This window comes from Silene latifolia, chromosome 7 (genome assembly GCF_048544455.1).
Source record: "Silene latifolia isolate original U9 population chromosome 7, ASM4854445v1, whole genome shotgun sequence".
NCBI lineage: Eukaryota > Viridiplantae > Streptophyta > Magnoliopsida > Caryophyllales > Caryophyllaceae > Silene > Silene latifolia.
Window position 1 is genome coordinate 80451286 of NC_133532.1, and position 8890 is coordinate 80460175.

An 8890-nucleotide genomic window follows, 5' to 3' on the forward strand; every position below is an offset into this window, starting at 1 on the left:
AACTGATGGGTTTTATAGTTTATTTCGTTAATGGATTATTTGCATTCAGATATGAGTATATGTTTTTTGATCACGCAGAACGAGGTTAACAAAATGTTGTTAAATACTGAGAAGAATAAGAATTTCAGTGAACCCAGAAAGCATAATTATATTAATAATTTCAGCTATTCAGGAAATTCTCAAAGGTTTGATCTTTTGTTGCTCTATGTAAATAAAGTTTGTCTTTTTGTATGTATAGCTGTTTTTGTTGTTGCAGTTCTGTTAAATTAGGAAAAGAGTTTGATTTTGTACTTTGGTTTAGTTTTGAGTTGCTTGATTGGTTCAACCAAGCGAATTTTGAAACAGTTTGAGCATATTCTATTAGCAACGCGTCAGTTGGTCTTGCTTAAGACCGTCTTAACTTAAGACAACTCTCACACTCGATTAAAGTTGAGGCAGAAATAGCCAAATAAACATAACATAAAATTAAAAATACATGATGAAATGTGTGTATTTTCATGCCTGTTTATACAATCTCTTTTGATGATAGCGGGAGAATCCCAATTTGCTTTCCTCAGTTTGGAGCCCGGACAATACAGTAGGTATATCTTAACGACGACTTAGATTTACTCTTTAATTTTGCACTGTTCCGTAGATGTTGGAGGCAGGGTTACCTAATTCGCTCGCCTCCCTCCGAATTGCGAATTAATTCGAAAGAATTAATTCACAATTCGTTTTTCATCTTAATTCGTCCCAATTCGCTTTTAATTCGCTGAGATGAGCAAATTATATGATTATGCTAAAAAAAAAAAAAAATCAGGAAAAATTGAAGTGTAGATAGGATACCTGATTATTTTGAAGTTTGAATTTTGAAGCCAAGCACAATGATTTGATTCACTATTGTAGATTTGTAGATTTAATTACCTTTAATTTGATTTTTATTTCTGATAGGAAGATGATTTTTTTTAGCTTTGTTGATATAAAAGGATAATCCTTTTGCGAACTGGCTTCGACGAATTACCGAATTTTAAAATAATGTAATTCGCCAGCGAATTGAATTTGCTAAATTGAGCGAATCACTAATTAGAATTAAGAAAGCGAATTGAACGAATTGTGAATCCGGTAACCCTGGTTGGGGGTAACTTTTAAGTCTTATAGATGAAGTCATGTCAATAGATAAATTTATTATAGTATATTTAAGAATTTGAGTGTTAATGTGATATTTTAGAGGCATCCATCAAAAGGATTACACAGGGAGCATTGTTTTTTGGTCTAATGGAAAGTGCGTTTAAAGGTTGAACTTTGACAGGGTTTTGGGCACTTGGATCCTTTTGATGGATATTTTCTTTGTATAAGAATCAAATATCTCATATATTTTCCTTTTTTTTAATTCTTACGATTATATACAAGCTCATCTAAACGACTTTTGGTTACTTTGACAGGCTTCTGTTACTCGCGCAGCCGTGATAGGCATAAAAGGTTGCAAAACCCTGAACAAGGATCCAAATCCTACGAACATGTCTAAGCTGCCATCAAGTAAATCACCATGACCAATACGGCAATAATGTGTACATGGTTGTCGGTTACTATTAGTTTGTAATTATGATTCATCTCACTGCTTGAAAATAATGTAAAATCTTAATGCTATGGCGATTGGCAGGGAAAAGTCAGAGGGCAAGATGAAGGGAATTTTGCGCTACATTGAGGATGACGTGGTCTCCACCGACTTTGTTGGTGACAACCGGTATAGCAATAATATGATTCCCTAACTTCATTTCAGAAATTTAACCATCTCTGTTGTCATTTTTGAATCGATTAGCCAGTTCGATTGTTCTTTTCTCCATGAACTATACAGATAAAGCAATTTTGATGACAAGGCTGGTATTGCCTTGAATGACAACTTTATTAAGCTTGTCTCATGGTACGATAACGAATGTGGTTACAGGTAATTAATGGCTCATTTTCAAGTGTGATTTAAGGTTTCAATTGATTGTTAGGCTGATGTAGATACCCGTATCCGTCGATATTGGAATTTATAGAGAACCCGACAAACACCCGATGATGATAGGACGCATGGATTCTTTAGTTGTCATTGTCATTATTTGAGTTCGTTTTACGATGTAGAATGAGCGTTGTCGACGAAGTATTTTATTATTTTAAATGATATTTAAATTAAATGTTTTTTTAAAGTGAATTCATTTTATTGTTTTAATTTGAATTTATTTTGTTAAATTTATTTTATTGAAAATAAAATAAATAGTTGATTTGAAAAATCATTTTATGAGTGTATTTGATTTGAAAAATCATTTATTTTAATGTGTTAATTGATTTGAAAGATCGATTTTGTAAGTTGAAAACTCGTGTTGATCATACGTTTTGGAGCTCCATCGTAGCTCGGTTTTTGAGCCCGTTTTCTTTACGAATTGGCACGAATCTCGAGTTCACTAACCGACCTAGGCTTTCACTTGTCCAACCCCAGTTCGAACCCCCATACCCACGTCCCAAATCTCGCCCCAAACATACACAAAACAGCCCAACTCCTTCCCCTTACCCGTGTTAGCTCGACCCTTCCTCCAACCCGTTTTGTGTGCTTCAAAGCCTGACCCAAACCCGCCACAACCAACCCAATTCCTGCCCCTCATTACCCACAAACAACCCATCACTAAACCCACCACGAAACCCATCCAATTCCCGTCCCAAATTCTCCATAAACAGCCCGCAAATAACAAGCAGCCCCCCCTGTTTTGCGTGCTCAAACCCGAGCCCAAAACTCGCTCCAAACACCACTTAAACCCGTGCCCATTAACCCTACACCATACCCTAGTATCTTACCCATATTACCTTAGCTTAACCACCAAGCAAACCCCCCATACAAACCCTAAAAACCCCACGAAATAGCTGATGGACAGCAGCTATGCGAAACAAGCCCGACTGTTTGTTGCCCTACTTCCACCCTTCGAAACTCCTTATAAATATCTCCTCTTCACCATACATTCATTCCTCTAAGTTCTCTATACATACTACCGTCATTCACAAGCTTTAAACTCCAGAAACAAACCCTAATTGCCTCTCAAAAACCCTCGACAAAACCGACTTACAAACTGAGAATCAGTTTGTGTGTCCTCTTTGAAACCGTTCGTTCAAACATCAAACCTCCATTAAAATTCGAGTTTCTTGTTCCAAATTAACCACACAACATCCATCTACATCTTAGACAAAGATTTAAGAGCCAAATTGCCCTTGAGAGTACACGAATCCCCTCGAAAAACAGAGTGTTATACACTCTGTTTTTGCGCTTTTCTGTCTGTCGATTCTGTTTGTGCTCATTTTTCGTGCCTAATAACTCAAAACGAGCAGAGATTGTTTTAAGATCTCTGTTCTCCTCTCTTTCTAGTTTTCAAAACATCTTTTAAATCGAATTTTCACCGTGAAACGAGAGAGAAATCGCAGTTTGAAAGTTGCTGTCCAGATTTGCAAAAAACGTGTTGTTTGCTTTGTTTCTTCGTCGACGACGGCTTCTCGAGATAAAATCTACCATCGATTACGACCCAAGACGGTGTTAACGATACATGTAGGTTGAGGGTGCATCAAATCCTCCTCTTCTCCCTTTGATTTCGTTATTTTATGTTTGTTTTTTTATAGTTCGTTTTTACTTTGTTTATCGTTTGTTTATCGTTTGTTTTCGTTAACTATGAAACTAGTTTAGTCCGAGTATGAGTTAAAGTACCACCATGAACACCCGCGTTAACTTGAGATGGGAAATAAATCCGCCACATCGGTCGGTCATACACCCCGTCTCATTTACATATCCTCGTGTTCAAGGTAGGGCATTAATAAAACGATTTCTAACTTCGTTCCTCGCTTTTGACCCCTCGTTTGTTTCGACCAATTCGACCCACCCTAGGACCCGTTGCATGTTAGTTCAACCCCTGTTTGTTAACATATGATTCATTTAGACGACTTTAGATCGATTAGATAACCTAATTAGACATGTTAGGGTGCATCGACATAACTTTAAAAATTGATTAACAATTCTATAACTTAATTGAACGCATCTCTCTTTTCACTTGATTTCTCGCTAGCATAGGAGTGCGTGATTAGCACCTTCCTATTAACACTCGATTAGTAGCGTTAATCTTGTAGCTTCGTGACCTAATTCGACCTCTTTAGGCCGTGTAGAATGCACGCTCGCACGATATTTTCTTGATCGATCAACGTCGTTTTTAACTTGTTTTCTAACTCGTTTCCTAACTCGTTTCGCAATCATTTGATCTAACTAATGAACTTGACCTAGGAACTAGGATGGCTGTCATTTGGCCGTGAGGGTGGATGATTTCTTTGTCCTTCTTGCTTCGTTTTTTTGTACCAATTGTTCTTTGTTGTTTCATTGCTTGTAATTTATAATTTGTTCATCGAGTTGTAACTTTCAAGTTTGTTTTACTTTTATCGAGTCAAAAGCTTCTTCAAAAACCTTAGTCTTATTTGGTTAGATGGTTGTGCTCCAATTCGTATAAGAGCGTAGTAAATCGCATGTTGTTTAAAGCGACATGGCCCGATTTATGCTAATGCATGCTTTGGTGTGTGGCCCTATGTCTAATTCGATAAGATTAAGTGAAAGCACGCATCACGAGGAGTGACCCAAGGCCGTGAGTCATGTAAGCCGTGGGCCACCCCCTTGTGCACGTTTCCCTAGGCCGAATTGGCCGTGTAATGTGTCGTGTATGGTTTTGTGTATAGCGTTGTATTTTAGATCGAGTTGTATCTTTAATTTATCGTTGTGTCGGCATGAAATGCCTGGGTTGTAATAGGGTAGATCCCAACGGCTCCCCCATTCCCCTTAAGCCTTGTTTGCTTTGTATGTTGTTAGATCAATCAACCCAAATGCTAAATTACAACTTTGACAAAGTTAGTTTAGTTGCATCTAAATCGACATAGAAACTTCACATGTTAGGGTTTTAAAAACGATGTTTGCATATCATATATCGTAGTAGCTATGACCTTGTTTGAAATCCGACACTTGATTTAGTAGAGGCCGTTATTGACGGGCGGGGTTAGGTGTCCTTACGGGCTTCCTAACACGTACCCTCACCCCTTACTCAAGATCTGTGGTTTGTGGATCCGTCTAAATACCATTGGATTACGAGAGTCATTCAAATCGAGTGATATAGGGTACAAGTCTTTATCTTTAATCACTCGTAGTCGATTGGCTTTATGCTTTTCGACGAAAGGTGTAAAGTTGACTTGAACGGTTCCAAGTTCCCAAAAAACTTGGTGGCGACTCTAATTTATCTTAATTCGATTCGAAAGAACCTCGAGTCGATTATGCCTAGTGTGGATCCCGAGGACGCAGTTCCCGAGGGCCTTGTCCTGATTTGGCGACTCACTGGGGAAAAGAGGACTAGTTACACTTTGTTTCTAGGGTCTTTTCCTCCGAGGTGAAACTTGAAAATAAAGTTTTGGAAAGTAAAACATTACTCATAGTGCTACGATTCATGCATAAACCTTTAAGGACTTTCCCGGGCCGTCCCAGCGTTTCTTTGTGATGCGTGGGGGGCGACGTCCCACTATGCCAGGAACTCGCACATTGCTTGCTTCCGCTCCGCCTCGTCATGGTTCTTGATGGTGGGGATGCTCTTCTAGGTACTCTACCTAAAGTCCCTTGCTCTATAAGACCCAAAAAGGATGGAGGGCATAGACCTTCTTGTAGAAGACTTGCCGAGACTTAGAAATGTCTAGGAACATACATCCTTATAACATGAGAATGACAATGTGCAAGGTTAATTTCTCGAGTCTTTTCAAATTTTCCATATCGATTTCAAAACCGAACTTGTGAATAACTTACTTTCAAAATAGCATGGTTTTAAAAACGCGGAATGTTGCCCAAGTAGGACTAGATTTTTCGGCCCAAAATGAGCTTTTATAGCCGGCATGCTGCCCATTTTAAATCTCATTTTCAAATCGATCTCTCGCTTTTTTTCAAATTCAATCCGAAATGTTTCTCGAACCTTAACCAAGCATGAAATGCGTCGTGTCCGAGTCCTGGCCGTGTTTGGCTAGGCGTGTTTCGTCTAAGTATCTAGAACACGACCCTGTTGGGTCACCCAAGCTCACCTCTTGGGATTCGAGTCATGTTGGTCGACCATTTGGTCTAGGATAGTCCATAGAAACGTCCAAGCTAGGCCATTTAGAGCGTTTCACTTAAACCTATGGGCTATGTTGGTCCAATCACGGGTTTAGTCATACCGAGTCCAGTTTAGAATCGAGCTATGACAGCTTGAGTCATGTCGTCTTGTCGAGTCTAAAATGAATCGAGGTCTAAATCCAACCGTGAGTCGAACCTTTTGGTTAGTCAGTCTTAAGTCGAGTCTTTGCTTGAGTCAAGTTGGTGTCGTGTCCTTAAGTGTGCAAGGGCTCTTACATTTGAATATTGACTCAGTTCGGGGTTTTCTTGTAGAAAGGCCGCCAAAAACCCGACTTCAAGCAATGGAAGATGCTGTTAACAAACTCACTGAGGCCGTGAACCTCATGATGACCAGAATGGATGCAATCGAATCTAAGCTGGGTGAAGATTCCTCTTCATCTACCCCACCTCTGACTGATCTGGAGAAACGGTTCAAATTCATTGAAGACCGTCTGAAACTCTCCCAGGGGAAGAACATCCACTACGAAAATGTTAGGGCCTATGCCCCGATTCAGATAAGTTGCCTACAAACATGGTACTCACGATATCCCAAAGTTTAAGGGCACGAGAAGATCCGGTCCACCATGTTAAGGCCTATAAGGGGTACTTAGCATTGAAGGGAGTACCTCCGACATGCTCTCGAAATTTTCGCTCAATCTCTCGGATGAACACCGAAGGCGTGGTTCTACAATCTGGACCTTAAGAACTTCCCCACTTTCGAAGATATTACGGTGGAGTTCTGCAAGCACTATGCTGATAATGTCGAGATTCAAACCAACATAAGAACATTGGAGGTGATGACACAGAAAGACAAAGAAGGCTTTACTGAATTCCTTGCAAGATGGCGCCCTGAAAGCGTGAAAATAGCCAAGAAGTCTGACGAAGTTGAAATGGTAGATAAGTTCGTAAAGAATCTACGACCTATTTACCGCAATGCTCTGAAATACTAGAATTTTGGCTCTTTCAAAGAATTGATAAGAATCGGGATAAAGGTAGAAGATGATGTCATAAGGGCAGAGGCTGAAAAGCCGAAAGGGTACCAAGGGGCCTCATCGTCTAAGGGCAAGGCCCCAGCAACGGCCCATATTGATGAAGCCATCAATCTCTTAGAAGGGCAATTGAAGAAGTCGCAGCGCCAAACACCTAGGGCATTCACCGATATCGGATGCACTTATACATATGCTCTCCAAAGTCTCATAGCCCAAGGAAAGCTGAAGCCTATTGGTCCAACTCCGGACCCTCCTGCTGATCAACAAGGTAAATGGTATAAACCAAATGCCTATTGTGCCTTTCATCAAGGGAAAGGCCATGATACTGAAAGGTGCTATCGACTGAAGCACGAAATCCAAGACATGATTGAGAATGGAACACTCTCAATTCCAACTGTTAAACCCAATAACATCACCAATCCATTTGGCGATCACGCCAACTTTGTTTATGTCGAAGACAATGTCGATAATTTTCATCTTATCCGCCCATGTCACTTGAAAGGGGTGTTTATCGGGAAAATATTTGTGGATTGCTTTGAATTCTTGCCAAACCCGAAGAATGAAATTCAAGTCGGGAGTCTTGCTCTAGAATGTACTCCTCTCGTTAACAAAGTTAATAAAGGACAATTCGATTCACCAACCTTCATCACTAGCGTAGATCCTCAGAGGACTACCTCAGGATGGAGGCAGACCATCAAAGGGATCAAGGACTAGAGCCGAGCATCTAAGTTGACAACTGAACAAGGGAAAGCTCAAAACTAGATTTGAAAATTATGAGTCGGGATCTGTTTTCTTATCTTAGTCGAGTCGAGTCTAGGACTTTCTTTTCTTGAAGTTGAGTCGTTTGTTCCGCGATGACCTAGGGTGTGTCCTAGGAATCGTTCTTTCGAGTCTGTTAAGCTTTTGCCATTCCAATAAAAGGTTGCAGTTTCGTTTCCCAATATGTCTTGTTTTCAATCCCCAATCATTCCGAAAGCATGACAAAATGCACAACACACTCAAAGGCATCCCTGGGGTAGAAATATGTCCTGTTTCAAAATGTAAGGTACACTAGGATCTCGTGTTTGATTCTTTTACCTATTCCATGTCTGGCGGTAGAAAACCTCCATCTGAACCAATGTTTGTGACAAGCTTTTAGATGATTCTATGACGAACCCGGACTAGCTCTTTGTTTCCCCTATCGATGATGGAAGGCAAGCCTTTTCCCCATAAAATCACCCCCTGAAAGAGAGAAGAAACCAACCCGTTCTAACAAGGAATTGTTATTTCTGACCCAAATTAGTTGGCGAAGCCATATTTTCAAGCTGTATCATTTTGGGACTAGGAGAATGAGTAAAAGACCTTTTTTTTTTTCAAAAAGAATGAAAAAATGAGAAAAAGAGAAAAATTGGAAAAATGAAAAAAATGAAAAAAATGAAAAAATGAAAAAAGAAAAAGGAAAAAAGAAAAAAAATATTTTGAAGTTATTGCGGAATGCTTTTTGGTTGAATGTCGAAGTTACGGAAGCCAGAAGTCAAGTCAAGTACCCATAGTTGAAGTTCATGGGCGAAGCCCAAAAGCTTAAGTAGTAACCTCTTTACCCCTAAGTCCTTCCTGAGACAGTTACAAGGGGATAGTCGGGAATTTTGAGAATTATTCCGCTTGTGTTGTTACATCCAGCCTTTAGGGTCCAGACATGGAAATTTGAACCCACATTGTTTTCCAACCCATTTGCACTCGGATTTCATCAAAACCGAGACAC

The 8890-nt window shown here is 39.7% G+C and overlaps 1 long non-coding RNA gene across 1 annotated transcript; it reads left to right on the forward strand.

The window, feature by feature from the left end:
* Positions 1–538: 538 nt before the first annotated feature.
* On the forward strand, positions 539–1772 carry LOC141591157 (uncharacterized). The gene is made up of 3 exons (XR_012520697.1): positions 539–581; positions 1422–1515; positions 1640–1772. It is a non-coding gene; the product is annotated as an uncharacterized LOC141591157 (long non-coding RNA).
* Positions 1773–8890: the final 7118 nt, after the last annotated feature.